The sequence below is a fragment of the Aptenodytes patagonicus genome, chromosome Z (genome assembly GCF_965638725.1).
Source record: "Aptenodytes patagonicus chromosome Z, bAptPat1.pri.cur, whole genome shotgun sequence".
Lineage (NCBI taxonomy): Eukaryota > Metazoa > Chordata > Aves > Sphenisciformes > Spheniscidae > Aptenodytes > Aptenodytes patagonicus.
This window is the reverse complement of record NC_134982.1, coordinates 51,701,412-51,729,332: the sequence shown is the minus strand read 5'-3', so window position 1 is coordinate 51,729,332 and position 27,921 is coordinate 51,701,412. Positions and strand designations below refer to the sequence as shown.

General features: G+C 38.5%; 1 protein-coding gene across 3 annotated transcripts in view; it reads left to right on the top strand.

Annotated features, from left to right (window-relative positions):
- Positions 1 to 27,921, top strand: part of CDC42SE2 (CDC42 small effector 2) — an 87,108-nt gene that overhangs the window by 3,986 nt on the left and 55,201 nt on the right. For 2 of the 3 annotated variants that reach the window (XM_076362222.1, XM_076362224.1), the window contains exon 3: positions 11,510 to 11,582. The exons of the other annotated variant lie outside the window; for it this stretch is intronic. The gene's annotated coding sequence lies outside the window, so the exon portion shown is untranslated. The remainder of the gene's footprint in view (positions 1 to 11,509; positions 11,583 to 27,921) is intronic. 3 annotated transcript variants of the gene reach the window in all.

The following is a 27,921-nucleotide window of genomic DNA, read 5'->3' as shown; positions in this document are numbered from 1 at the left end:
TCCTAATCTTAATATTGGCCTGTAAAGCAAATAACTGAGTCTTAAAAGAACTGAGGGTGTTGTGAAGGTTAGTCATTGTTTTGATACCTTAGAAGTCAGAGAAATGCTTTCTTATATATGCTGAAGGATTGTAGGGAATTGGCTGCTGTTTACTCCACAAATGTAGCCGGTACATGTATGTCTGTCTTCTAATGCAATTTTATCAGTCCTTAAAGTATACTTAGCAGGGTTAACAGGAAGGAGTTTTTTTTAATATTATAGCTGTCTTGCTGTATTACCGTTGCGTTAAAAGTACTGAAGCTAAGTGTGCATGATGATGTCTGCACAACTACATGATTATTTTTTTTCAAGAACAAATTTTTGAATAGATTAGATGGAGATGCATTAGAAAAGCAGGGATGTGGTGTTCCTTCCTGTAGCCAAGCCTGGGAGGAAAATAAAAGGGGGGGTGGGGGAGGAGGAATGCTTCGCTGAAGGATGCTGATGCAGAGATGGGTGGGTTGGATTACTTTTTGTTTAAAAAAAGTCAGTAAATCTGAAGAGAGGCTTTTGAGTATTCAGTCACTTAAAGGTTTCAGGATATTTTGATGAAGCAAGTCTGTCTTGCGTGATTAGTGTCTCTTGTTTTATTGCGTGACTAGTGATAATGTCAAGAAATAATGACAAATTCAAGGAACAAGCAACCTGAAACAAATGAAAGTGGGTAGGAGTGCAATCAAACAGCTGCACTGAACATGTTGAAGCGGGGGCTTCACATAGAGAGCCGTTTGAAGAGGAAGTTTAGCAGGGAGAAAGCTGGCTGTTGTTAACAAAGAGAATGTAGGAAAGTTAGGCTGGTGAGTGTCCTCCTACAAGAGGGTCTGTTCTCAGTGCCTGTTACATGGCTAGGTAGCTCTGCTTGAGGACCCCTTTGGTCTCTTTCTAGTTCAACATTTTGTGTGTGGTTAGAAGTGGATGTGTGAAATGAAACCACTAGTCCAAGGGTAATTATTGTCCTAAGAGGAGCAGAAGTTTCTCTTGATCGCTTCTCCTCAACTCCAAGAGGAAGAGGAGCTCTCCTGCCTGTAATGAAGGCACAGTTAAGGGAGTGCAGACCTACTTCAGAGCACTCTTCCATCTTTGTCAGTGTCACATTAACAGAAGGGTTTAGGAGGGAGGTGTAAGGATGAAGACATAAGGTGTCAATGCAATCAGCAGCAGGTTTTGCAGGCTTCTTCCTGGAAACATGACTATACTGTATTAACTTCCTCTGATTTGGTTAGCTTTCTGTCCAGTCAGATTGGTAATATTTGTCATGAGATGTCAGAGGGAGAACTGATACCTTCTCTCTGAATGTGCAGTAGCGTATTGGAGTGGTACATCGGAGAAAGCAAGCTGCTGACAATTGCACTGCCTGAAGAGCTAGGAACTGCTGTTCAGCTTGCTTCAAAGTTATGGTTAAGGTATATTCAACAAGCGACTGCAAAGCATCTCTGTGGGTTATGTTCAGTGGATGGCTTGCTTATTTGGCTGATGTTGAAAGTATGGATCACAGTCTAGGCCAACATCTAATAATGTCAAAGGTCTATTGGATTGCAGTTACCTAAGCACTTGATCTGATACTGTGGTTATTAGAAAACTGTAAGCTCAGTCCTTCACTGGACAGAGTTTGAATCCTCTCCCCACCATACATAAATTGTAGCAGAAGTGTCACGGCCCATGATGAGATTTGTTTGCACTGTATAAACCATTGCCTCTATGTTGGAGTAGAGGTGCTGGAGGAGAAATTGCAATTCATCTTTAGAACAGTAAAGGAGAAACTTTCATCTAAACCATAATGGGCTCCTAATGGTGGGAGAAGATTCACATGGTGAAGACCACTCCAATCCAATAATTTTTCACAGCAAAACAGTTACAGTACTTACAGTTGCACTTTAGGCAAGCAGGGGTAAAATATTGTAAGTATCTCTAACCATTTAGGCTAAAACACAGAGAGCTTTTTTTTTATCAGTACATAAATCACAGTACAAGGGCAAAACAATGCATGAACCAAATAGCTGATTACAGACTGCATCTTTCTTTGCTGGTTATTTTGGTGTCTTGTGCTTTTTTACAAATTACTGTACAACTCAACATGGTTTTTTACTGACAGTACATGCCTTGAACTTTATCAGTTATTACACAGAGTTCAGAAATGTTTTCTTAGGAGAACGAACTTTCCACAGAATAGGAAGTGTGTTGTCACCAAAGCCTTCCCAATCAAAATCCCAATTGTCCTCACAGAAAAAAATGAGTGTGTCTGTCTTTTGAATGAAGTTGATAATTTCTGTCTTAAACTTAGTGCCTTTTCTGTTATAAAGTACAGGCTTGTCTTTGTATGGGCTTGATATACTTTTCCATCACTTCCTTTTTGGAAGGGGATCTTTTGTCATCTTTCTTGTATTCACCCACTGAACTTGGAGATCGACTGTTTAAATCTTGTGCAAAAATAGGACCTTCATAAATTGCAGTTGGTTCCCTCGTCAAAAGTCATACTAGTAAGTAAGAACAATTTTTCATTTGAGCTCAACTACCTATTTCCCTTCTGAACCCTTCAAGTGAATGGTATCTTGCCCTGATTTTCCGTACTGAAGTCCTTTTCTAATAAGCTGAGTTTTATAAGGTTTGTTCTGCCTTGAGATAATAAAAAGAAATTAAAATTGGTGTAAGAAAGTAGTTTGAAATTGAGTAGTCCTGTTCACCTGAACTGTATAAACAGATTTTGAGGTATGATAGAAACTGTTTTCTTCAGCCAAAACTATGTGTAAGTATTTCAGAAGCAGAGGTTTACCTGTTTTATATTTGGTGGTGACATGTCCAAGAAGTCAATCTACAGTGCACTGAAAGAAAGGTTTAGAAATACCTGTTTTAAGTAACCTCTAATTTTTAAGGGGAGGGAGGAGGGAGCAGGGAGTGGTCTTCAAATAATTGCGTTAGTTTTGGTATTTCCTGCATTCCTTGCATCAAATAATCAGATTTTTTTTTTAATTGTCCTCAAGCATATGGGGGGAATAATTTGTGGAGGTCATGGAAGACTAAGTCAGTAGCTCTGGTGCATTCCTTTAGTTTCTTTCTCTTTTTTTTTTCTTTTTTTTTTTTTGGTTGTCCTATCAAAAATTCATCTTACACAAATGTTTAGGTGATCTGCTCACAGTGGGAGCATATCACTGATCATGTCACTGGTATAGCCAGGGTTTGCTGAGTAATCAAGTCTTTTTATTTCAGTGTTGAAATAGTGACTTGTTCTGAAAGATAAATCTAGGTGTGTCCAGCTCTGTTATTTGATGCAATTGTAACTTGTTTTCTGCTAAGCTGTCTTGTAATGGGTAAAACCTTGTGATGCTCTGGAAAAATGTTAGTTGTACTTAACACTGTATTGAGGTGAATTCAAAGGGGCAGTATGTCAGTACAGCCGCTCTATTGTGAAATGTGATGGACTGTAATGCAGTTTTTCCATGTGGACCATCCCCCAGGGTCCACCAGTGCCAAGCTTCCTGTGAGGGCTCTAAAGAAGAGCTTGTAAATCCCTGCACTGGCGCCTCTTCTTCACCCATGCATAACTGTTAAGTGATGCTTCCACTTACAGCAGGCCTTTCCCGGAAAGTCTGTAGGAGTCGTGAGGTATGCCTTTCAGTTTTAAGTGTTTCAAGTTAAACCCTGGCTATGATGAAGTCAGTGGTGAACCATTCGTTGAGATCCTGAATCCATTACAATTGTGTCTGTGAAGAAAGTCAGCTGCATCTCTGCAAGAATGCATTTGCAAGGCTAATATTTGTCATTACCTGCAGGTAGCAGTTATGTTGAAGTCTTGTCCCTTGTATTTCTTCATTAGAATCATAATTGTGTTAGTTGTATCCCAAGGTGCTTGCAAACTGGTATATGTATTGTCCTCATACTTTAGAGATTGTGATGGATTTGTTTATTTAACCTATTTGGTTGGGGCACAAAGAACCAAGAATTGTCACCTTTGCTCCCAGTTCTGTGCCCTCTATGTAGTCAGGATATGTATGTATTCACAGTAAGATGACCCTCATTTCATAAGATTTTTTTTTTTTAATTTCTATTGAAAATTATAATAAATAAAAGGAAACTGCATCAAGAGTGATCCCACTTGTGGGAAACTCACAACAGGTATAAACCTGTTATAGTCCAAACAAGTGTGCATTTTAGTGAAATAGCATATAAATTAATAATTCATTTAAAGAAAATGTTGTTCTGAAAGTGACAGTTCCACAGATAGCTACTCAAATGTTGACAGAGATAATGGGCAATTCTAGATTATGCTTTTTATACTGAATGTATGCTATTTCTTTTCTCATCCTTAAACTTAGTTCCCTTTCTTTCAGGGACAGAAAGCATAATGTGAAAGCTTTGCTGCTTTGTTTCTAGTGGTTGAGGTTATATTAAGATATTTTTGTCAGTGTTCTTCTGTAAAGACAGCTTTATCAAACTATTTGTGGCTTATTGTCCCTTTAAATGTAACTTAATTTGTGTTTGCATCTATTCAAAGATGCTGAGGGCATTTCAAATACTGTACTGTTCCAAAATCCCAGGCAGCAAATTTTGCACATCACCATGGTAATATGTGTGTGTGGGAGGAAGGCTAAAGTCAGAATCTGCATTAACAGAATCTGTTAATATTGCATATGCTCAGTGCCACTAGCACTGCTTGTTCTTTGATGTAGATATGTTCTTTGCTTAATTAAAAACAAAGTAATATGATGCAGCTAATACTGCTTATAGTCTGATTTTTAATCAGATTTTTTTTCTGATTCTGAAACTAATCCACTGAAATAATCAGATATGTGGGTAATCATTGAGTCTTCCTTCTGTTTAGGAAATGGCATATAAGAATCTTGTAATCTAGCAAAGAAACTTCAAAACTTATTTGTTGCCTCTCTAAGAACTTATCGATAGGCTTAAAAGTCAGCGTTTTACAATTGGAGCTACATATCAAGGACACTTACTACTGATAGCTCATGTCCTCGTGATTTCTGCCAAGTCATTGTGAATGTTTAAGGTTCTTGTTTTTGGGTAAGCCTGTCTGGATGCTTTTGTACATGCAGTTGTTGCCTTAGACACAGAATTAGTTCTGAAGTGTAGTCAATGGTAGTTTAAATTAAAAAAAAAATAATTAAGAGGAGCTGTGTTCTCTTTTAGAGTGCTCAAACTGGTTCTTAATAATTACCCTTATTCAGTCAGTGCTGATGACAGATAAAGTTACAAATTCCTGTGAATTTATAGGAAGACTGGCTATTGCTTTGTATGGGGTACAGGAAAAGTTAAACCTGACATTTCTTGGCTCTTTACTACTGTAGTCTGAATAAACTGAAAAAAAAAAATGGGAGACTTGAATGAAGGATTATTTATTTTCCCCATTACTATATTGATTGTCTCAAATTTTAATGAGTTGCAGTAACTTACTAGTTTAAAGAAACTGGTCCACTGCTATTGAGAATTACAGAGGCACTGTTACTGGTTCAAAATGCAGACCAAGTTATAATGACTTCTGTGTTAGGTGGCCTGAGAGAATGGGCTACTTCTCTCTTTCATCGCATAGATAAACCCTACAGCAAAACCACCAAGACAGATGTGGACTTGAAATGCTCTCTCTGCATCAGAGTTCAGAGGGGTCAGAGGAGGCTCATGAGAGCTGCCTGTGACACCAGCAGAGTGGAGTAATTAGCCTGGTGTGACATGAACACTCAGTGTCATGAACTTACACAGTCAGCTGTACGGCTGAGCCATCCGTCTGTGCATTCACATCACTTGGTGATGTTTTTGTTTTGTTTTTACAATGCTATTCACGTGTTATATGCAGCCTGTCATAGTAATAATGCTTATTACTGTGGTATTTTTTTCTTCAAAATGCCAGGCCTCCTTTCGAGAGGGTAGGTGTGGGAAGTGATGACTTTGAAAGTCTTTGCCTTAGGGAAACAAGTGTTTTTTCAAGGCTGTTTTTGCGAAGGCTGAACTCCGCTGTGTAGGCAGTGGAGCTGTTTGTATAACTAGTGACTTGCTAGGTTCTTTCTTTGCTTATTGAAGAAGGAGATGTTTTATGTCCACTAACAGGATCTCCCTCTTTCTAGTTCTTTAAAAGACATCACTTTAGGGTCGATAGGACTTCGATGATCTATTGTAGTTTTGGGTTGCTTTTTTTTGTTCTGTTGATTACCTCGACCTGTCTGCTTCTGTTAGTACAGGATTTGTAGTAGCACACAGGTTGATTGTCACCTGTGTGATTTAAAGCAGACAGCTAAGGGATTATTCATACTAGATTTTGAAGCAAAAATTTAAGTAAATTACATCCTTTATCTGATAAATCAGTTAAGTTATTCATATCAGGTTCTCAGAGTCTGTGTTGGCAGGTATGAAAACACAGTACCTGCTTCTGAAAAGCATACTATTAAATGCACCTTCCTCCCACCAAAACCCCTGTGGTATTAGCCTTTTTCAGCTGTTTCCTTATGAAAAAGGAAAGCCTTTACATACAGTAAAAGAGATCACTGTTAGATTTAGGTTGTACAGTAGTAAAATAATCTGAGAAAGAAGTATTAGCGCACAGATACTTTTTCCTTCTCTTTATGAAAGGCTTAGCCTCTCAAACATTGTAATACATACTGAGTTTGTCCATACTAAAAATCCAGTGTGTCTAATTGGAACGAAATAAAAGATTTCACGCCTTACATAGCTGAATTTCTGCACTCCCAGCCTCTGACCCAGGTATCTTTCAGTCTTCTCCTTAGTGTGTTCATACAGTGTTGTCCATTCATCATCCAAGTAGACACACCTGTGTCACTGATAAGCCGAAGAATTTCATTAGAACAGAGAAGAAATAGGAAGCTTGATGCCAGCACAGATAAACATGACCTGGAGGTCAGCCTTCTATGTGTCTGACTCCTAGCAGTTTCCAAGAGGATCATTTGCTTTTTTCTTGGGGACATTTCTGGAGGCCAAGGGAGGGGAATGTAAACGTTATAAAATATTGGAATGTCTTAATGTTGCTATCTTCTAAGGATCTCTTTAAAACAATGTTTGAGGTGGGGAAAACTTACTCAGAGGTAAGTTCAAGTAGGCTACTGTCCCAAGTCCTCTTCTAGGCTAAGTTGGTGAATAGAGATATCTTCCTCCTTCAGATGTATCTAAGTGTAAACTCCATCTCTACATTGTCCTCTAGAAGACTCTTATTTTGAGACTTATATCCCTCTGATAGGAATGGGAGAAATTAAAATGAGCTTTCATGATTTTTTGTGCCTCAACTTACATTTAATGTTACATACCTTATGGCTCTTCTGCTTCCAAATATGCACAGCTCTGAACTCATTGACATTTATTAACTCCATTCACATTAATTATGGCTCTATTAAATGATTTGGTGTACCAGTTATAAGTATCATAATGAAATGATAAAATATGCTCTACTGGCTATCTGTAATTTTCTGTATGCGTGTGACTTTGCCATTGACTGGAATGGAAGGATGATTGTAAATCTTTGTGTATGTACTATACATGACTATAGAGATATGAAAATTACTTAGCAGGTGCAAAACTAATACTTGGTGTTTTTTCCATTTCTGTTTTTAATAGCTTGCAAAAGGATGAAAAAGTCAGATGTTCTAATGAAGATAACGAAACCCAATATAATGTTTTAGATGATCATTTTCTTATGGATAAACTGGTGAAACAGCTGAAGTTCAATGTCTGGATTTTTTTTTTCAATGGAAAGGACTGAATGTTTGCAGGCTATTTAACTCTTCATCTATTGTAAACTCATGGCCTTTTTAGCTTAGAAAATACTTTTCCTTAAGACACAAATGCATTTTTAAAGCTTACACTTTAGATATATAGTGTCTTCAAGTTTTTATCAAATTTCAACCTGTTCTGTGTAATTAGAAAACAACTTAGAAAATGTTATGGGGCTGCACTAATGATTTTTATGTCTGAATTTGATACACTTAGTAATAACAGCATTAATTTTCTCAAGTCTGTTAATGCTTATGACACTTTTGTAGCTGCCCCATCAAAATAGACTCCTTTGGCATTTAGGTTCTCTAAAAGAATATGTATCTCTTCAGTAGAAGCACTGTAGTAATAGATATGTTTCACCTTTCTAGGGTAATCAGTATGTCATTTATCATATTGATTTATACTTTGTCATCTTTGTTTTCATGCACAGGTTTTATACTGAACTTCTCAAAAAGGCTAATATGACTTTAAGCTGTGATGGACTAAGTAAAATAAGAAATCATCTGAGCAGATAATGTCAGGATAATGATGAAATCGCCTGCTAATGTTGGAACGTTAGTGATTTCTTGTAACTGGTTAAATCAGTAATTCAATTATTATTTAGAAATACAGGAAGTATGCTGAATTGTTAGCTCTGAAAACAAGGCTTGACAAGCATAAAGCTTCAAATTCTCAGGCAATGCTAACACTTAGACAATTGCTATTTATAACTGACATTCTTAATGAATGAGTGATGTGGGCAAGTCTGCAATAAGCTGTCCAGACTTCATAGAAAGTGATTACAGCTTGATTAGTAGTGTGCCTTGGCAGTACCTGCAAACAACCGTTCTTTCCACTCTGCTGGCTGGTACTCTATGCCAGTTCATTTAATAGCCTTTCAAGCCCGAAGTCTACCACTTATAGAAGTGGTTTTGTGAATTAAATTGTCCATTAGGATGTGGGTTCAGTCTACAGGCTTCATTCATCTGGGACTCTAAATAGCTGTGACGCAATGGCGTACAACTACTGGTCCAGATCTCATTTGTGACTGACTTCTAAAAATGTTGCTGTACGAGGATGGCTTTCATTGTTCTGTCGTGCTGCTCTTACAGCATGGCCCTAGGTTTCTAATGCTACAGTTTAGGGAAGTGTAATTCATTTATTTTCTACTTAGTCTATTTTTCTTCAGGGAGAGAGGTGGAGGAAGACATTTGACTTAAAAGCTATCTACCGTTACCTCATTTTTATAAATATTGTTACATATTGAAATGGCTTATACAGAATTGCATTGTCTGCATGTTTTTAGGATGTTACGTGTGCTATTAATGTGTACTCTGCGCTAACATCTCATAATGCATAATTGTCTCAGTTTTCTCTCAGCAAAATTTACTAATATGAATCTTTCTCCACTTTGATTTCAGTTGCATTGCATTTGAGTGAGAAGGTCTGTGTTTAACTGCAGTTAAATTAGTTGGTTCTCCTATCTATATATCAGATATTGCCCACAGAGTCTTTAACTAGAAGGTAGCCAACTTTCAGTGACAATTCAGTTACAAAAATGACATTTACTGTAAAAATGCATGTTTGCCTTGCTGGCTTTAAGGATTTTATTTGTTTTCTTATTGAACTTGTTAGGCAACCAGTGCAGTGTCATGTGTTAATAAGCTGGTTGCTCAGCTGTTTTGTCTGAGGAACAGCTTATTGTGATACGGTTATTTTACCGGGGGGTGCAGGGGGGAGGGCAGAAATCATCAGAACTCTGAATTCAGAATTCTGAATATAGTTTATGTGGAGCCCAAGCGTTATGATACGAAGTGTTTTCCCTGTGTGCCTCTGCTATGTTGATAGCCTCTTGCTTTGCTCAGACTAGATGTCCCATCTTTGGGACCTGTGGTTCTTCGAGCCCTTCATCTAGTAACTCTACACCCTTTATATAGTCTGTCAAGCTTTATTGTTCTGTCAATTAGAGTTTACTTTTGTCTCCTCCTCATTATTCTGAGGTAACTAAAGAGTAAAAAGCTGTTGTCTGACTCCTTAGCCAAAGGAAGGAGACTCAAATCTCATTCTTTCCAGAGAGTCTCCTTGTGTCATTCTCAGGGCTATGCAATCATCAAACATTATCTTCACAAAGGCAGTTATAGCCAATTCCTAATACTGTTCGTCTTAGTAATCCACTGTTGTGAAGTCTGTCTTTTTTGACCACCCAGATTTCTATCTTAACAAAAAAGGTGATCAAAGCTTTCTGTCTCTGACATGTAATGCTGTGCAGACAAGTTTCCCCCCTCCCTCTTTTCCTCCCCAGCATTCTTCTCTTGACTTACAATTTTTCTTCATTTATAGTCTATTTTACCTGCTCTCTTCTGCCTCAGCTCTTTGTTTCTAGTCTGTAAATTTTCTGACAGTCTTTTCTGAAAACTACAGGCGTAAAGATAAAAAAAAAAAACTTAAGCCAGATTTAAAAAGTAAAATTATGTCAGTCTGAGAAAAAGCAGAACACTTGGTTCCCCGGTTTGTGAGCAAGGAAGGCTGAAATAATGACAAACAAGCCCCCAGTGAAAGTCAGCAAGCAAATGTCTTGCCATGTAGTGTGAAAGAGAAAACACCAGGGAGCTCAAGTGTAGGAGAGGTGTTTTTGTTTGGTTTTTTTTTTAATAAAACCTATAAAACATTGCCCTACCTAACATAGGATGCATAAAACTTAATTTACTACTACTTTACCTTATTTTACATGAACATTTGAAGCGTGAACTGGATTGTTTGGAGTTTTCAGCTTTCCTCACAGTTTATGTCTGTTTTGAAGCCCATTTCTCATAGATGAATGCTTTCATGACAGTTTGTCATTAAGGTGGATGCTCTCTGAATACAGGGGTGTTCTGGTTTGTTGTGTGGTTTGGTTTTTTTTTCAATACAGGTTTAACACTGGTAAATAGTCTGCTGCTACTTCAACAGCAGATTCTAGAGCAGTGATTCTTCTTGTCGCTCAGAGCCAGCTCTTACGAATGTGTTTCCTTCTGCTATTGCCTGCAGTACTTGTAATCCATCCTTCCTTCTACTGAGAACTGCTGAACTTAGTAGCAGATGTCATGGACAATAATTCAATAACAAACTTGTTTGCTAAACCTCACGCATGTCAGGAGACTTAACTGCCAAGTTACACATTTTTATCAGGCACTTGGTACAAACCAGTTACTTTCTGAACTACCTGGTATTGCCAGTGATCTGAAGGCTGATCAGTAAGAACTAACTAATCTTGCACACAAAAATGTTGGAGTATACATCTGGTTTAGGGCCTTTCCACCAGCCCCTGCTAATACTAAGGTTTGACCCTAGCAAAGGGAGCAGCCAAAACTTAGTTAACTGCTTTTGAACCTATGCTCCTTATTTACTTCCTTTAACTATGTAATACATATACATACATACATACACACACACACACGTATATTTTAAACAGTGTGCAAACATATTAGAAAAAGAATAAAGAACACCCAAGAGTGCACAAGTCAGTGAAAGTTTCTTCCAGCACTGCAGTGAACAAGGTAGCCTCTAATCCTTGAATTCATTCACAAATGGCAGTAGCTCAGCCATTCTGATATCTGTGGTGGTCTGCAAAGGAGAAGAGCTGGAGAAACTCCTGACTCTCTCTCTTAGTAGCTGTTTTCTTCCTGCTAACATGAAGTTACATTGCTGTTTGTTATAAATACTTTGCATTAGGAGCTGTAATAGATAGTTACTTATGCCATTTTTTCCCTCCTTCCTTGCTCTCTAGAATTGGGGATCTCTTCAGTGAATAACTTGCTGCTTAAAGAAGGGACTAGAGTAACTGAAATCGTGAAATTCAGGTAGGCAATACTGTTAGTTTACTTCTTGCTTTAAAAGTTGAGGTAAACATAGATGACAGATCTATGAATATTCATTGTGGTACCAAAACCATCATAGCATGATAGGGATTTTGACCTTAAGTAGATTGGATCTGGTTTCATGGCTCTTCTCATGAATTCTAAGCAGCATTTCAAGTGCCTCCCTGGCAATGAGCCCCTGATAAGAAGTCCAGCAGAATTATGATATGCAAATGTCCTTTGTGCTCATAATAAAAACAGATTGATTAATATTCATATCTAATTCAGACTAACTTTGACAGGAGGTCCAGGTACTTTGTGACCCTCAATTAATTTAATTAATTACTTTTGACAGCACTACATTGTCTTGCCCCAACAGACTCTGATATCCATGGTGTGTGCAGCCACATATACTTTATCTAGATTTCCTTCCCTAATTTTCTTACCAAAGTATATTCTTGATGGATTTGCTAATTACTTTATGTCAATTTCACATTCCTATTCCTTTGTTCAAAGTAAGCCTTTTAATTAGATCTCCATTACCTAATTCTTCAATAAGATGACAAAACTCCTTTGGTGTTTTGTGTGATACCTTTCATGGTTTTAATAATTTAACTTGCAATTTAATATCATGCTACTGCCTATCCTGGTTTGCTCAGCTTTGAAGGACCCATCCAGCTTGACTTTACTACTTTCTAATTCCTATCAAGTACATGTGCTTTGGTGTGATGTTAAATAATGTAGATGAATGGCCAGTGTTTTTAATCAGCTGAATTTGCCTCCAGCAAAATTCTGGGATAGATCTATTCCTATTCGACTTTAGTAAGTGGTTTGATTGCAGTGCATTTATGTAGGGTTAATTTCTGTGGATTATGAGAGTACTGATGGACCAGTTAAACCCTGAAACTACTGCTGGTTTCTTATGAGCTCGGTTCTGTACAACAACTTTAATTTCAGAAGCTTGTAAATTCTACTTTAATGTTTTCCTTTACTGTTTTATATTTCGCTGTCTAAAAAATCCAAATGAACTGTGGAGAAGGATTCTGTGAGGTAACAGCACTTAAGGAAATGTGCATAAAAATCTCTTACACATACTGCTTCCTCAGAAGGAGGTGTAACTTGTGGAACACATTGTACAATTCTCTGCATTGAGAGCAAAGCCTGCAAAACACTATTTCATTTCTCAGTTACTGTGTAATAAATATCTTTCTATTTTATCTTATTCTTTGTGCTTCTGAGCACCATTCATGAAGTATGTAATTCAAGTAGCAGTCAAGCTTGATGCTTTACCATAAAAATACTCAAAGTATGCTGAATTTCATTTAAATACTGGTAAATGGCTAACATTACATTTTCTGTTTCCTTCTTTCTCTCACCCTTCCCTCATATTCCTTTGACAACTCTGAAGTGTTTTCAGTACGACTGATGATACCAGACATGTTTGGGCTTATCCTTCATGTTGTGCACTTCCTCTCTGTGAACACACCTGGTTTTTTTCAGCTCTGATTTCACTATTACTTGTAAAATCTTTCTGTCAGAGAGCTTGGGGAAGGAGGAGTCTGTACATGAATTTACCCCGGAGAAGTATGTGACAAGGAGGTGGTTTTATTGCTAGCATGTGAAACTGGAAGCATAAGTGGCATCCCAAAGTGGGAGCAGGAGCTGCAGCCTTCCTTGCTGGCCCTGCGGTTCCTCCTCTGGCCTGTGTCTTGTAGCTATGCCTCAGGAGCATCCCCAGATGTTTATATACCCACCCTGTGGAAAAAAAGTTTCATTGCAGAATGAAAATGGGGTGTGGGGATGGGGAATCTCTGTCCTTGAGACTCTGTCAGGAGGGGGGAGAGAGAAGAAAGAAATGGTAGCCCAATCAGATAATTTTAAAATAAATTTTAAAACCTACCAACCCCATAAAACCCCCCCAACCAAAAAAGCCCACCCTGTGGAGGTGGATGGAAAAGGGGAAAGAGCAGGCAGGCAGTTGGGTAGCAGATGTAGGGGTTGTAAGGGCAGGTAAAAGATGGTGATGTCTGTTTGAAGAAGACAACTGAGAGGAAAAAAGGAGGAATATTTACTACTGAAGGAAAGTAAGGCCTGTACTGCAAGCAGCAGGAGGAGGGCACAGGCATGGATGAGAGCTATGTGGGAAGACCAAGTGAGGAAGAGACAGGACTTCTCCTGGAGCACTGGTGTCAATCAGTGGTGATCCCCCCTGGAGCAGGTGGAGGCAGGGAGCAAAGAGAACTGTACAGTGCGAAAATGTGTATTTCGTTCTTGTGCCCAAAACAAGTGCAATGGGTCTTCCCAACCTGTTGTCTGCCCTTTCTGTACATGCTCCAGGAGTGTCTGCAGGAAGCTTCAATCGCAGGGCAGGAAGTACAGCCTTCCTGACTTGCCTCGCTGGCAGATATGAAATGGATGAGTGTAAAATCTCCATAAGCATCTTACAGTATGTCCTATTCCAGCCTAAAAAAAACATGCTTGAAGTCCTAATATTTTTCTTCATTTATCTTAAGTATTTTGAGGTTCAAACTGACAGTTTGTAAGACAGTGGTGCAGGACAGTGCACCAGGGCCATTCCCTGCTGCCTCTTTACCTAGAACCCTGCAACTTCTGCCTCCTCTGTCCCCCTGCAATTGTGTGGCTGGACTCACATCTTCATTCACATAGCCAGTGTTTCTTGTCGCATGACTTTGACCACATGGTGGGTGGATGTACTTCCAGTCATGTGAAGGAGAAGGCATTAAGGCTTGTGGCTCTTCATCATAGTTAGTATATTCCTCATCTGGTCTCATGATATTTTGAAACGTGTACTTTCCAACTGCTTAGAGCAAACACAGAACAATCTCAAAAAAAGATAAAAACATGTTTTCCTTAACTTTTCCATTCTAGTATTGCTACTTATCACTTAATTAACTAAAGGTCTAGAATACTGGGGTGGGGGAGAAGGTGAAAAAAAATTTCTTTTCTCCCTTCTAGAGGTAGTGTCAAAATGGTAGTGAATTTTAGATAATGCTTTTTCACAAGTAAACGACTTGAGTTTGTCAAGGAAACCCTTACTCCGTTCACATCTAGCACTAAAAGCTCCTGCAACACTTCTGCTGTACACTTTTGCAGCCAGAAGTCCTAGTCTAAAATGTTAGCAGACTATTCATGTGTTGTGTTCGTGTCTGGATACCACCACAGAAATGCCTGCGTATCTTCAAAATCGGAAATACATCTTTTCTATTACCTTCCTTTTGTAGTATATGGTTTTCAAATTTGGTTTATGGGCCATCTTTTCTGAGTAAGATTTTCATGGATTTTAGTTTCCTGTGTAAGGAAGTGTTTAGACTTCATCCACCACACTTTCATCAGTTCTGTATGACTCTAATTTTCAGTTTAATAATTGATTCCTGAAGTTGGAGCAATGGCAGAAAGAAGTTTTAGTTCACTTATTTAACTGAAATTTATATGTGCTGTTCGATTTAAGGGCAAAGGAAAAAATTCACATAAGATGTTGGATTTTAACATTTTGGTTAATGAAGGACTTTTGTTTTTCAGTTTAGCTTAACTTCTACCTGCAACTCCTGAGTTCTGATCATTGCATTAATCCTGTAGAATAACTCTGAAGTAACACGAGTGCAAAACTGTGCTCCTGTTAGTCCATTTCAGATGCCCGTTTGTACAAATACTCACATTTCATTACTGCTGTCTCTTGTACCAACCATGTTTGTACCTGACTGTCCTCCACTTCCTTCATTGTTAAACTTTGGTCAAATCACTGGGGTGCAGCTGGATTGTGCAACTGATTCAGCTTCTTACATAGGTCTTCAAAAACAGTTTTGTTTTTTTTCCCTGAAACATTTTGTTTGCATTTTGAAGTAGAACACAGCTGATCCAATTGAACAATATTAATGCAGAAGTCCACAGCACAACTTTTGCTGTCACTTTTCACAGTAAAGTGGAACATGAGGAACGAAGTCACTGAAGCTTTGTGCCAATGGAAACCATAAAACAGAAGAAAGCTGGGAATCAAAGACTGACAATAAGAAAATTGCTGTCATAGAAGCCAACTTTCATTACAGCTGTCTGTATGAAGAGAATAGTAAACAAAAAGTAGGATAGAAAAGTGTGTCGGGAATATTGGTTGATGTCTAAATTAGACACTTAAACTTGTTTGTCCTCCTTTGTGGGTAAGCCATCCTGCAGTGTAATGGGAAAGGGAAGGAAGGCACAAGGCCCACAAAGAAATGGTGCTAGGAAGTACACCTGCATGATGTTCAGTTACTGTAGTTTGAAATACTGAATATATACTCTGAGAGATCTTTCATTTTCAAGGTTTTCTATTTAGACTTCTAACTAGCTATAGAATGTACTTTATAATGACATTTTAAGTATATCTAACAGATTGGGAAGTTCTGTTCTATAAGATTTTTTTTTCTTTCTGGAAGTACAGTCATATGCTGTAATCTTTTCCTTAAACTGGCTAAGCTTATGTACAGTGTGAAATATGGTATCCTGAAAAACCTGTACATGCTTCCTGCCCTCTTACACACACTGTACTTTGCAATAATGTTTTTGGTTTTATATGTGGTTTTATGCAGGAAAAAAATTTTGCCATTTTGTAATTAAGGCACAAAGCCTAAGAAGCCTAAGAGTGTAATTCTGGCTTTTACCACCATGAATAATCATATCTCCACAGAAAATGCCCCAAGCCCACATGGTGCGTAACGCTCAGGACAAAGTGCTGTCTGCACTGAGAATGCCAAGGACAAATGTCCTGGGACTACTTGAAACCTGGCATCCTGCTTCCTGGGAGAGCCCAGGCTGAGTGTTAATAGTCCTTGTTACAAATTGTTTAGTGCTTACTGTCTGTCTTCTATACATCAGATTTGTAGTTACCCTCAAATGTGCAATGCCTATCCATTCAGAAAAGCTACCAGAAAATGTGCATGCGTTATATAGTCAAATTAGATCACTATAAGTATCAAATAATTAAGGAACCCTATTCTACAGCATGAAATTACTTGAGATACTTAAAATTTAGTAAGTTAGGTAGCTCAGAGGCAGAGAAGAGCTCATGTGAAGTCTAAGAGTCTGATCTTTACAGCAGGCTGGATGCAAAAGTGAACACAAGTGGAGGAGACGTGTTTCCCTTACCATATCTAAATCTTGCTCTTGAATTCTGGGTGGAACTTCTAACCATGGCAACTGTCCATTTTCTTCAAAAGAAGGAAAAGGATAATATTTTCTCCTATATTAATGATCTAGTATCAAGAAGGAAAGAGGAAGCAATGAACAGAGTTTTGCTAATGGCCCAATTTAACTTTCAGGTTCATCTTTGCCACAGAAAGTACTCTTCCACTCTGATGTCTTCTTTTGGATCAACAATTGCTACAGCACACTGAAGGACATAGAATGGATTATTTTATATCTTTTTTTTTTTAACATTATGTACGGCTTACTGGGTACTCCCTTAAAGGAAAAGCACTTTAAGCTATGTCCCTTGAAGGAGGCATGTGTTCCAGTAAGCACTTATTCAGGACTTTGGCACATAGATTCAAAATACTGTCTTGAAAACCTTACTAACACTCAGCTTTGGACATGCAAATTTCATAGACATCTTGCTTCCTTTCTGTAGTTTCACAGACACATAGCCTGCATGTTTACTCATAATCCAGAATTGTTGCAGTTTGGTTGAGCCGTTTGGATGCTACCTTGTGTCCAGGAGAGACTGATCTAGTTTCTTGGAATATGCTTCATTCAAATCATATTAGGCTTCTTGCAAGACACCATTCTGTGATGTCTTTTTTTTTTTTTAAATATAACGCATGAAGTAATTTCTTGCTGCTCCTGCCTCTTTAAGCATGAGCTAGTAGCTGCAGCATTTTTCAAGAATCTGATTCCTTCTTTTGACTAAGGCATTCAGAAGAAGTACATCTTGTCTTTCTGTCTTTCTCTGTATTGAAATATATTTCAATCTTTAATCCTTCTAGTCTTTCTTGATTCCTAGTTATTAATCCTACTAGGAATGTTATCTGTTACTGAATAAATTGGGGAGGAAGGGTAAACAGGCCAATATTTCCATTACTCCTGTTGCATGATAGATTTGTGCCTCTCTCTGGCTGGATTATGCATGACCAACCGTTCTTTTGAGGCTGGTTTGTTAGACTTCATTCCAAGTATTTGTCAACAGTTATTCTGTCAGTCAAGTTGGGTCAACCAGCCTTAAGTGTGAATCATGTTTGGAGGCTGAACTGCATTTGCACATCCTGAGCACATTGACTCGTTGGTGCAGGCGTTTGAAGAACTGGAACAAACTGTAACTTCCTTAAATCCCATTGACTGGCAGAAGGGGAATACTGCTTTTGAATTGACTCAGGCAGGAAATAGTGGTGGTGGGGTTGCAGTGGCTTCACTGGGGTTTTTGTTTGCTTTTTAGTTAATATGAGTGAATTAAAAAATGAGGGTGGTAATACCAGCCTAGCTCCTTTTTTTAAGACTAGTCTTTTCAAGTTAGTGCCACTATTGTTGGGGAAGATGCTTTTACTGTGGTGAGGTGGAAATGTGAAATACCCTCTCTTAAAGAGGAATGCATGGGTGGCAGTTATTTGCTATACGCATATATGAAAAGATGTTAATTTCCTTATGCAGAAGAGGGAGTGGAGGCATGGAGAAGCATTGTAATTAATTATTGGGGGGTGGGGGTGCCAGAGGAATTGTTTGATTTCTAAAACAGCAAGCCAAATCTGTAGTTGAGTAGCACCTGCTTCTTAAAAATCTGGCAGGCTTTGAGTGGAAACTGCTGGGTACTTGGCACTTCTGAAAATCTAGCTACCTAACTTTCCAGTTGTGTTCTGAGATGCTTCTAACATAAGGCTCCTAACTTGAGTTGCCATAAGAGACCGGGGTGCTGCTGTATTGAATGTTTTCTGCCTTTTAATGGACTGTGACTTAACAAGTAAATTAAAAGCCACACTGTGACATCAATCTCTGTAGTCCCAGCTGATTTTAAAGTGCAGATCCCCAGACTAGTTTGTACACAGATGTTATTACTTGATTTATCTGTGGTAGGGAAAACAAACTCATGGAAGACCGCTGACATTTCTCATTGTTAACAGAGTTGCCATAGAAGGAAAACATGAAATTTTGACAGTAAATCATTATTTACCTTCAGGTAAGCCAGTCTAGAAAATTATTTTGTCAACAAGTGCACTCTCATAAATACAGTGGTTCCTTTGTTTCGGTACCCTCTTTCTTCTGCTTTCCATCTACCTCCTCAATATCTTCTGCACTATCTTTGCCTCTGGATATTTAGATGTATTTCAGCAGAGCTTCTTAATGTAGTGGGTTATCTGTTGTGGTATCATTACAAGTGCTTTTACTTCCCCCCTTTTTTCAATTTTTTGTTTGTTGAAAAACAAACAAATCTCCCACCCAGTTATTTTATATTGTATGTAAACTTAAGGCCTGCTTCATGAGCGTAGTTTCTTTTGCTCTGCTCTGCCTTACTTCTCCTCTCCCTCTCTCCTTCCCACAATATAACACTATAACCTTTCCTGTTACCTTCTGTCTCTTCCTGTTCCTTTCAGCTGCTTGTATCTCAAAATAGCTGTAGTGGTCATTACTGCTGTGGTAATGCTGTTAGATGGACCCAGAATTTGAAGGCTGCTGGATAACGTTACATTATGAAGTCCTTCATGGGGTGGCACGGGTGAAAACAGTAACTACTTCTGTTTTAAAAGCCTTGGAAAAAGTTACTAGCTCTGCAAAAACTGACTGTAGTGCCATTTAAGGATGAGGGGCTTGGTGTGTATTACTAATGTAGTAGTGGAGGCTCTTGGATGCTCTTTGTTAACCTAATATATTGCATTGCTGTGGCTAGTAACCCCTTGTAAATAGGCATCAAATTCCCCGGTGTAAAGCTTTGTTGCAGAAAGTTCTGACTTTGTTATATGTCCCAAAACAAACTGTAACAAAAGCATGTGCTTGTTCCAGTCTCTAGAGATTGATATACTTTCATTTCCATATATGTTTAACAAAGTCACATAGCATTTACTTTCCGGAAGCCTCAATGGTAGAGCAGCACTGCAGCTATTACTAATTTGGTAGTTCAAGCTGAACTCAAGTGTGGAAGTGGTTTTTTGTTTGTTTCACTGCTTTTTTTTCCAGATAGCTGAGAATCCTCTAGAAGGAAGAGACATTCATGTATATCCAGAAATAATAGCTTGTTTTGCAGAAACAGATTATATTCTGAGGACATGTTCAGTAACACAGTTATTAATAACAAGCAATTACGAAAAGAAGAAACATCCATCACTTCACAAATTAAGAGCAATAACTTCTCAGAAAAGCTTCTGAAAGGCTTTTCACTATTTCATTGTCCTGCTATTAGTATTTGTACATTTTAGAAGGTACTTCATTTTTGAGATATTGCATTTTCAATATTACAGTAAAATAGGACATTCATCAAGAAGTGGAAGAAAGTATTTTAGACTATTGTTTTCAGAACTTCTGCAAAAATCCCAAACACTTTTTCTGTTTCCTCATCAAAGTACCAGTACAGAATTAATGACTGAAAGTTGATGACCAGTATGCACTGACTACTACTACTGGTGTTACCAGCAGTGTCTAAATTTTGCAGCTGTCTGGGATAACAGTATATTATAAAGCGAGTTAAATCAGCATTTGTTTTGAAGTCTCAGTCTCAAGTTGAGGGTGATAGCTTTGTGCACATCTCACTAAAGCAATTGGAATGCTTGCAATGCCTGTCTCTATATAAAAATATAATATACACACATACTAGTTAATTTCAAATGTTCAAAAATTGATGGACTAGTGCCATAAAAAGCAGATTCACTCTCTTTTGACAAATATCAGCATTATTGACTACATTGCATGTTCAAGAATTGCAGTTAGTTCAGCACCACTATGTGTTGTTCTTCCGCTCCTCTGACTCTTACCCCTTTTTATTCTTCCAGTTACTTCTGGCTTATTTGGTGCCTAATGTGAAATACATGTGTTTTTTTACTGGTTTTTTTTCTTTTCTTGGGCTCTAGCAAATTGGTACCTTTAACACAGAAATTGAAGTTATTCCTACCAATTGTTCTACCATCCCAATTACGGACCTATACAACAGGAGACAGAGAGAGAGATGTGAGATCAGGCTAGGAAAAAGAGCGGGTGGAATCAAGTATTAAAATACATAGTATTACAAGTAAGCATGGTTCATGTACCTTTTTTTGATCTTGTTGTATTCCTACTGTAAATATTTATGAGATAGTCACATGGAAGAAAGCCCACAATTGTAGGTTAAGGCATCACAAATTCTGGATTAGAAGAACAATTAACTTTATGCTGCACTGGACGTATTTGAGTCATGGTCCTCAAATAATACCAGCTGTATTCTTCAGGTTCTCTTTATTTAAACTCCTGACCGTTCCCCCACCCCCACCCCCAGGTTATTAAATGCTTTACACAGAACTGAGACAGTTAACTGTAAATGTGTTGCTTTTTTAAAAATGTGAACTTTTAAAGACATTCCTTTGCAGAAATTAGGCTTGTTCTTTTCTGCCTTCCTTTGTGCTCATTCAGAAGTAATCACATGGGGCTCAAAGACCTCAGCAGAAATACCAAGAGGAAACATGTTAGAGAGGATCTAACCTGTTTCTCAAAAGGTTGCCAGGAAATAGACTAGACTGTCTGCGTATGTCCTGTGTCAACACAGAGTTAAAATATCATACTTCTGTCTATGGTCCTCCCAGTGTTAGATCACAGGTGTCAGATCATGGGACAGGTAGCAGCCTTTTAGTTTCAGACTGTATCTGGAAGTTGTCATACGCTGACTCTTTGGGAGTGCAGTAAGTGCATAACCTTGTCAGGATGCTCTGGTAATCTTATGGGCAGCAAATGCTGCAATTCCTATCGCCTTCTATGGAGACTTGGGTTCCTCAGAGCTGGCACAAATCCCAAATGTTTCCTCCACTGTTGATAGAGACAGACCTTCAGGTACATGACTGCTGATCTGATAACATCAAGTGAAAAACTAGTCTGACCTTTAGTTAAGGCCTAGAAAAACAGTGATTTCCTTTCCACCTCTTGCTGTGTAGTAGTCTGACACCAAATGTGAGAATGCTGTTGCTGCCCGTGTACTCTCTGCATATGCTTATTAATGTAAAACTAATGATCATTTCATGTTGCTTTCCATGAAATAAATCTTCCCAGTTTCCATTGTAAACTACTTATTTGCATGTAGCCTCAAAAAACATGTTTTATGAGTTGTTATGTGTTGATACTCAGGGTTCTCATGGAGAGTTAATTTCTTTCTCTTCTCTATTCATTTTCTGCTGTTCAACAATGAATTTTTTGCTCTGAGGAAGAGGAGTCCAAAGTGAAGACCAATTATTTTTGCCTGTTTTCTTTCCTCTGACACTAGAAATGCTAAACAACTTCTTTATAGGAAATTGCTAACAATATACTGGCATTTACAAGCAAGCTGGTACAAAAACCAGTCCAAGAAACAATTAGCTTTTCATGATCTTGAATTTGTTTTTTTAATTTATTTATTTAGCTAAATTTTCCGAATGGAAACACTGCCCATATCCCTCTCCCCTTCAAGTGGCACAACCGTGTAAACATGTTCATAGAATGTTGTTAATTGCCAATGTTAATGCCAATAAAGATTTAAATTAAACCCTGGGAAGGTAGTTCAGTGTGAATGAACAGCGCTTTAGACCACAGCATGGTGTGCTGATTTGGTCATTGTGTTCTTTTCTGTTCTGTGTCTTCAATCTGTATGTCCCAGAGAAGGCCAGGACTTTTAAACACAACTCTTTCTGGAAGATTAGAAATACTAGGAGACTGTTCTTACTGGTTTTAAAAAACCAAATTTCATCTCACTAGTTTTTAAGTCGAACTACAGTGTGAACTTCCCATCAAGTTGTGCATAAAGATGGCTGGATCATAAATGAGCAGCTTCTGAAGACCCTGGAAGGGGAGCAACCTGCGGTGGTGGCAGGTGGCTTAGCGAGGCGAGGGCACTGGATGCCTTCTGCAGCTCTTCATATGTAAGTGGTCACTACGGAGCAGCGGGGGTTGCCTGCCTACTTTCTGGTGGGGGGAGAAGGGGGAATGCTCTATTCTGGTGGTGCTGTGCCTGCTTAGAGGAGCAGATAATGAAACCCTTTGTGCCCCCCTCCAAAGACATGTGCTTCAACAGGAATGGGCCGTGCAGCTGCAACCCTAGCAACAAGGGCCTGCAGAAAAGAATGAGGGCAGCTCCCCAGCGGAGGATGGCCACATTTTGAAGATCAGCAAATTAAACCGGTAGCCTAGTATTTAGAAGAACCTGTGTGCCTGTTATTCTTCCTAGGGATTTTTTGCTTTTTTAAATTTTAACCCTTAGACTGAAATCTATCTATGTGGTTTTTAATACATAGGTAAATCAATGACTTAAGACTTGCCGGTGTCTTTGTTTGTTACTTTTAACAGTATCTTGGTTTGGGCTCTAGGAATTTCCCGTATTGAACATAACACTGTAAGTTTGTTCTCATAACAAGTAGTAAAAATCCTTGATTTTTTTTTTTTTGGTGATTTTAGAGTCTTAATTTAATAGTGTATTTCCTGGAGAATTCACAGTGCTGTTTGATACAGCGCACAATTCATTGTCACCAGTTAAAGAGCATGAAGGAATTCAGTTTGAGCTGATTTTTGTAGTATAGATGCACAAAATCCTTAAAGAAGCAGTGGTTTGAGAAACTAATTTATTGTAAAAAAAGTCTATGTATTCATGGGACTATTTGAAAGATTTGCACTGGTGCTTCTAAAGTGGTTATCCTTATCGTGACGGATGTTTTCTAGAGAAATTAACGTTAAATGTTTCATTTGTAAGATGTGGCAATCTGATCTATTTGCATGGGAAGTCCTGTGAATGAATTGGGATAATGCTACTGATGTGAATACAATAGGCTTCATTAATTACCCAGCTGTGGATAGTGATTCACCAGCCACAGTTCTGGCTGCACGTCTGGGAGAGAGGGGGCATTTGTTTGAGGGAGAGACTGAATAATGAATACCTTAAACCAAATGATCTGTGGCTGAGTGGCAGACAAAGAGGGCTCTGGGGAAGTGACTGATTATCCTGCGTGAAAGGATCGCAGCCATATCTGGCCTTCGTGCTGAACCTCGCACGTGAGCCATCACCCCTTCTTTTTGGGGAGAAAAAGGGGAAATCATATCCATTTAGGAAGCAAGTGCACCTTGGCAATGAAGGCGCTGTCACTGCATCGTGCTCATCTAGTTACTGTAATGAAGAATAGTGACGTTGAAAGTTTGGTTATTTTAGTTCTGTTTTCCAGTATTTTGACAAATGCAGTATCCATTTTTTGGCAAGACAGGTAACAGATCTTTTTGTTTTGTTTTCTCTTCCACTTTCTTACCTCTCATACTCACTCTCTAATGTCTGTGCTAGAAGCTGATTGTAAGCCCAGAGCAAACGGAGCAGCAGATGTGATGATTCCTGGATGTTCTCTGATCAGGCCAGCGTGCTGACCTGGGGCAACCGCAAGTCAGGAGCATGTTTCCTTCTGCTGACTCTGCTACACAGGCAATAATGTCCTGCATAGGAGCTGGGTGGAAAGCTAGAACAACATGATGTTAAACTGTTCAAGCAAGATGTACTGGAGCTTGATTGTAGATTGGCTGAGTTACTTCTGGCTTTCCTTGCTTTCTTTTGCCTCTTCCCTCACTACTTCTGTGTTCAGCCTAAGCAATAAAAGAGGACTGAAGGTGAAAGCTAGAAAGAACATGTTCCCTCACTAGATGTATTTGTTGACTTGCTGTAAAGTGCAAAGGGAAAGGTCTGGCACCTGTAAAATATTTGGAGACACCTTGAGTCTCAAATTATAGAATTCTCTATTTTTGTGAGGGGTAGGAAAAATGAGGGAAATGTTTTGGGCTGGGATAGGATTTCAGGCTGTACTTAAATGCTAGATTTAACAACTGTAGTTTGTGCTCTTTGCAGAAGTTGCTAGTAAAAGTAAAGTTACAAATTTAAAGAGCTTGACACCCTCTTTAAAAGCCCTTTCCTTTATTTGAGAAAGAGCAACCATAATGGAAAAACATGTTAAAGAGCAACTGTAACTTATATCTAAATGCATACTTCTTACACCTTAATCTTAACTTTCAGATAAAAATTGTTATCCCAGGCAAAGGAATTGGTGTGTGGCTTTGGTTTTTTTGTTTCCAAATATACACAGGATTATCTTTGTCAGCAGATTCAAGGAAAATGTCCCCCGCTCCACCCACCCACAGAAAAGAAAAAATGAACAGTTGTGTGGCATTGAAGGAGATAGGATCTCATTTAAAATAGGGAAACTTTCTATGGTAAACTGAATTGTCACCTTACAACTGTTTGACAGTTTAGTCATAGTAGTTGCTGCTTGTTTTTCATTTGAGTTGATTTACCTAAGTCAGTTCTACATGCAGACTTGATTGTACCCTCCAGCAAAACCCTACTGACTCATCTCCAGACCTTTCACTGGAAAGGATTATACAAATGAAATACTATGATGTTATTTAAAAATTTACAAAAAAAAAAAAACAAACCAACAAACAAAAGCAAACAGAACTAAGAGGAATGTGAAGGCAGAAAAGACCTTTCTTTTTTTTTTCCCCCTTGAACAGAGAGGGTTCCACTGAATTTTACAGCTTAAATTTTCAGTGATAATGGAGTTTGCCAGCAGTTCTGTAGTGTGCAGAAAGAATGCTTACCACAAAGTTTGTAAAGGTCAGGATGAAGATATTTACCAATTGTATATACTTCAAAGCTATTACAATCTCTTCTTCAAAGTGGCTGCAAAACTTCTTAGGAGTTCCAGGTAGCTGGGGAAAGGGGCAAAAGTCTCCGTAGGACTAAAGAAAATAGTGTATCTTCTCTCAAAATCAAAAATCTGCCATTTTAACTCTTTTGTAAGAGGCAATATGCTAGTTTGGGCTATTTTTATCTTTCCAAAACTTGTCTGTTTAATTCCTGTTTTTTGGTCACTTGCCACAGCAGTTCTTGAGAGAAAATGAAGCCCTTGTGCTACTTAGTGCTTTGTATCTCCAAATTGCTGTGATCCTGGCATAGGACAAAGTTCCGCTGTGTTTAAAACACAAGCATAGTTTCATTTAAAAGGAAGCATGTACCAGTATCCATGGGCTTTCCTGACCCTGGCAGTACCAGAAAAGGTAGTGGATTTGTATGTTAGGAAATTTTTATGGTCTGTCATGTTTCTCCATAACAACACTTGAAGCCAGGATGATCCTTCTAAATAGCTAATATATACTTACCTTGTGGTCTAGGGAACTAAATATTCGCCAAGAGAAATAGCTGATTAAGTTTACCTGTCAAAAGAGTAGAGTAAGACAACAGACAGTGGAGAACAGAGTAGGTAGTGTTGGCAAAGCATGTTTTTTCAAGCTTAGACTTGGAAGCATCTGGTGTTAAAATCCATCATGAGCTAAGCCTTGTAATTCATTTCACTGTCTCTGGCTTGTTCTGCAGTCTTCATCAGCATAGTTTACAAAAGAGGTCTGGGAGGAACCTGACAGTCCTTCCTGATACAAAGAGCTGCAATGGTTGCTGCTGCCATTTTCCTTACAGCTTTGTCATGTGTGTTACAAAAAGATTGCCTGTTGTATTGCCTGTCTGGAAAACTTCCGTAGTTGATCTTGAGTAAAGGAATCTGTATTTCCCTGTTTCAAGTGGGCAAATGGTTTTGACTGATGTGAGAAACACTTGAGTCTTCATGCTTATACTTATAGAGATTTTTACTCTGTGCGGCAGCAGCATTCTTTTCATAGCGAGGAAACACAAGTATTATACTTCATATTTGTTATTCAGGACTTTCAAGTTTATCAGCAGAAGTACTGTATGTCTAGTGATTGTTTTGGCATGAGAAATATCACGGTCAAAACACTGTTTATTTTTCAGGTTTCCATTAGGGGTTTTGTTTAGGTCAGAAGGTTGGAAAGAAGAGGGCAGTGTTTTGTCTGTGTGTTTTGTTTTCCTTCCTTGCCTGTTTGCAAGCAGGTAACTAATTCAAATAATGTAAGAGAGATTGCTTGGAGACAGTATGCCTCTGATCCATACCACAATTGCTGATACTGTTTTCAAATATGTTTTCTTGTAAACAATCTCATTTCTTCCCTTTCCGTTTCCTCCCTCCCAAACAAATTCTCCAGAGCTAGGTCTTTGTACTTGAAAGTGTTCATTCAGTGTGGATAAGCAAATACCGTCAGGTAATGTGACAGCGGAATTGAAGTGCCCACAATGGGAAAAAGAATGTAACTTCATTGCTGTGCTATCTTACAGTGTTAAGATTTTGTTTCACACGGCTAACATCTGCTGTAAGTAGATACTATTTTGGCCATTACAAAATGAATCATTTAGTGACTTTTTTTTCTTCACCATACGTGTATGGAGGAGAGAAGTATAGATATTCTTGAGGAAGGGATGAGGAAGCAAGAAGTAGGTAGGGGCAGTGTCTGAAGACCATGCTGGCCTAACGTGGAGACCTGGACAACACAGGGCAGGAGCAGGAAGCACGGCCTCCTCTTTCAACAGAACTTCTGGGAACATAAGTGTAAAAGGACTCTGTAGCAAGAAGCACCGAGTTCAAATCACTTCGAAGGGCTGTTTTTCACCTTCACTGTATGGAAGAGGTAGACTCAGCACAAAAGGGTCACTTGGCTTGTTCTTTCTATTTTGTTTTCTAACTTTTGGCTCCTGTCCCTGCTGCCCCCAGGATTCGACATGCTTGCTTTGCAGTGCAGTACTGCAGGGAGAACAGAGGCAGCACAAAGAGGAAAAACACTAGAGGCTGAGTATCTGGTAGCTTGATGCACCTTGAGGGTGATTGCTTTGTTTGTTTGAAATACTGGCAGAAAGATGAAAGGTGCACAAAACTCTAGCTAATACCAGTTTCAGCCTTAACAGCAGCATAATAGTGCAAGGGACTTCCCTTGAGGGAAGGGTTAAGGAGGAAGATGTTTACTAGTTTGGGGTTCATTTTTCCTAAATTCCCAATTCCTCCATCACTCCAATATCTTTATTCCTTTAAGATTTGAGCTGTACCAGGTAGGTCATCCTACAGAAGCTAGATGCATAGACAAGACAGACAGAATATTTCTTTAATTTTTTTTTTTTAAATAAATATAATACATGCATGGCAAAAATGTCAAGGTAGATTGTGAAGCAGGGAAAATTTCTACAGTCTTGATTAATTTATTCAAAAAGAAAACAATATATTGTATGCTTTACTTGGAATGTCATACATAATGAAAATAATAGTAAAAGGCAAGTGATGTGTGATCTCCCCCT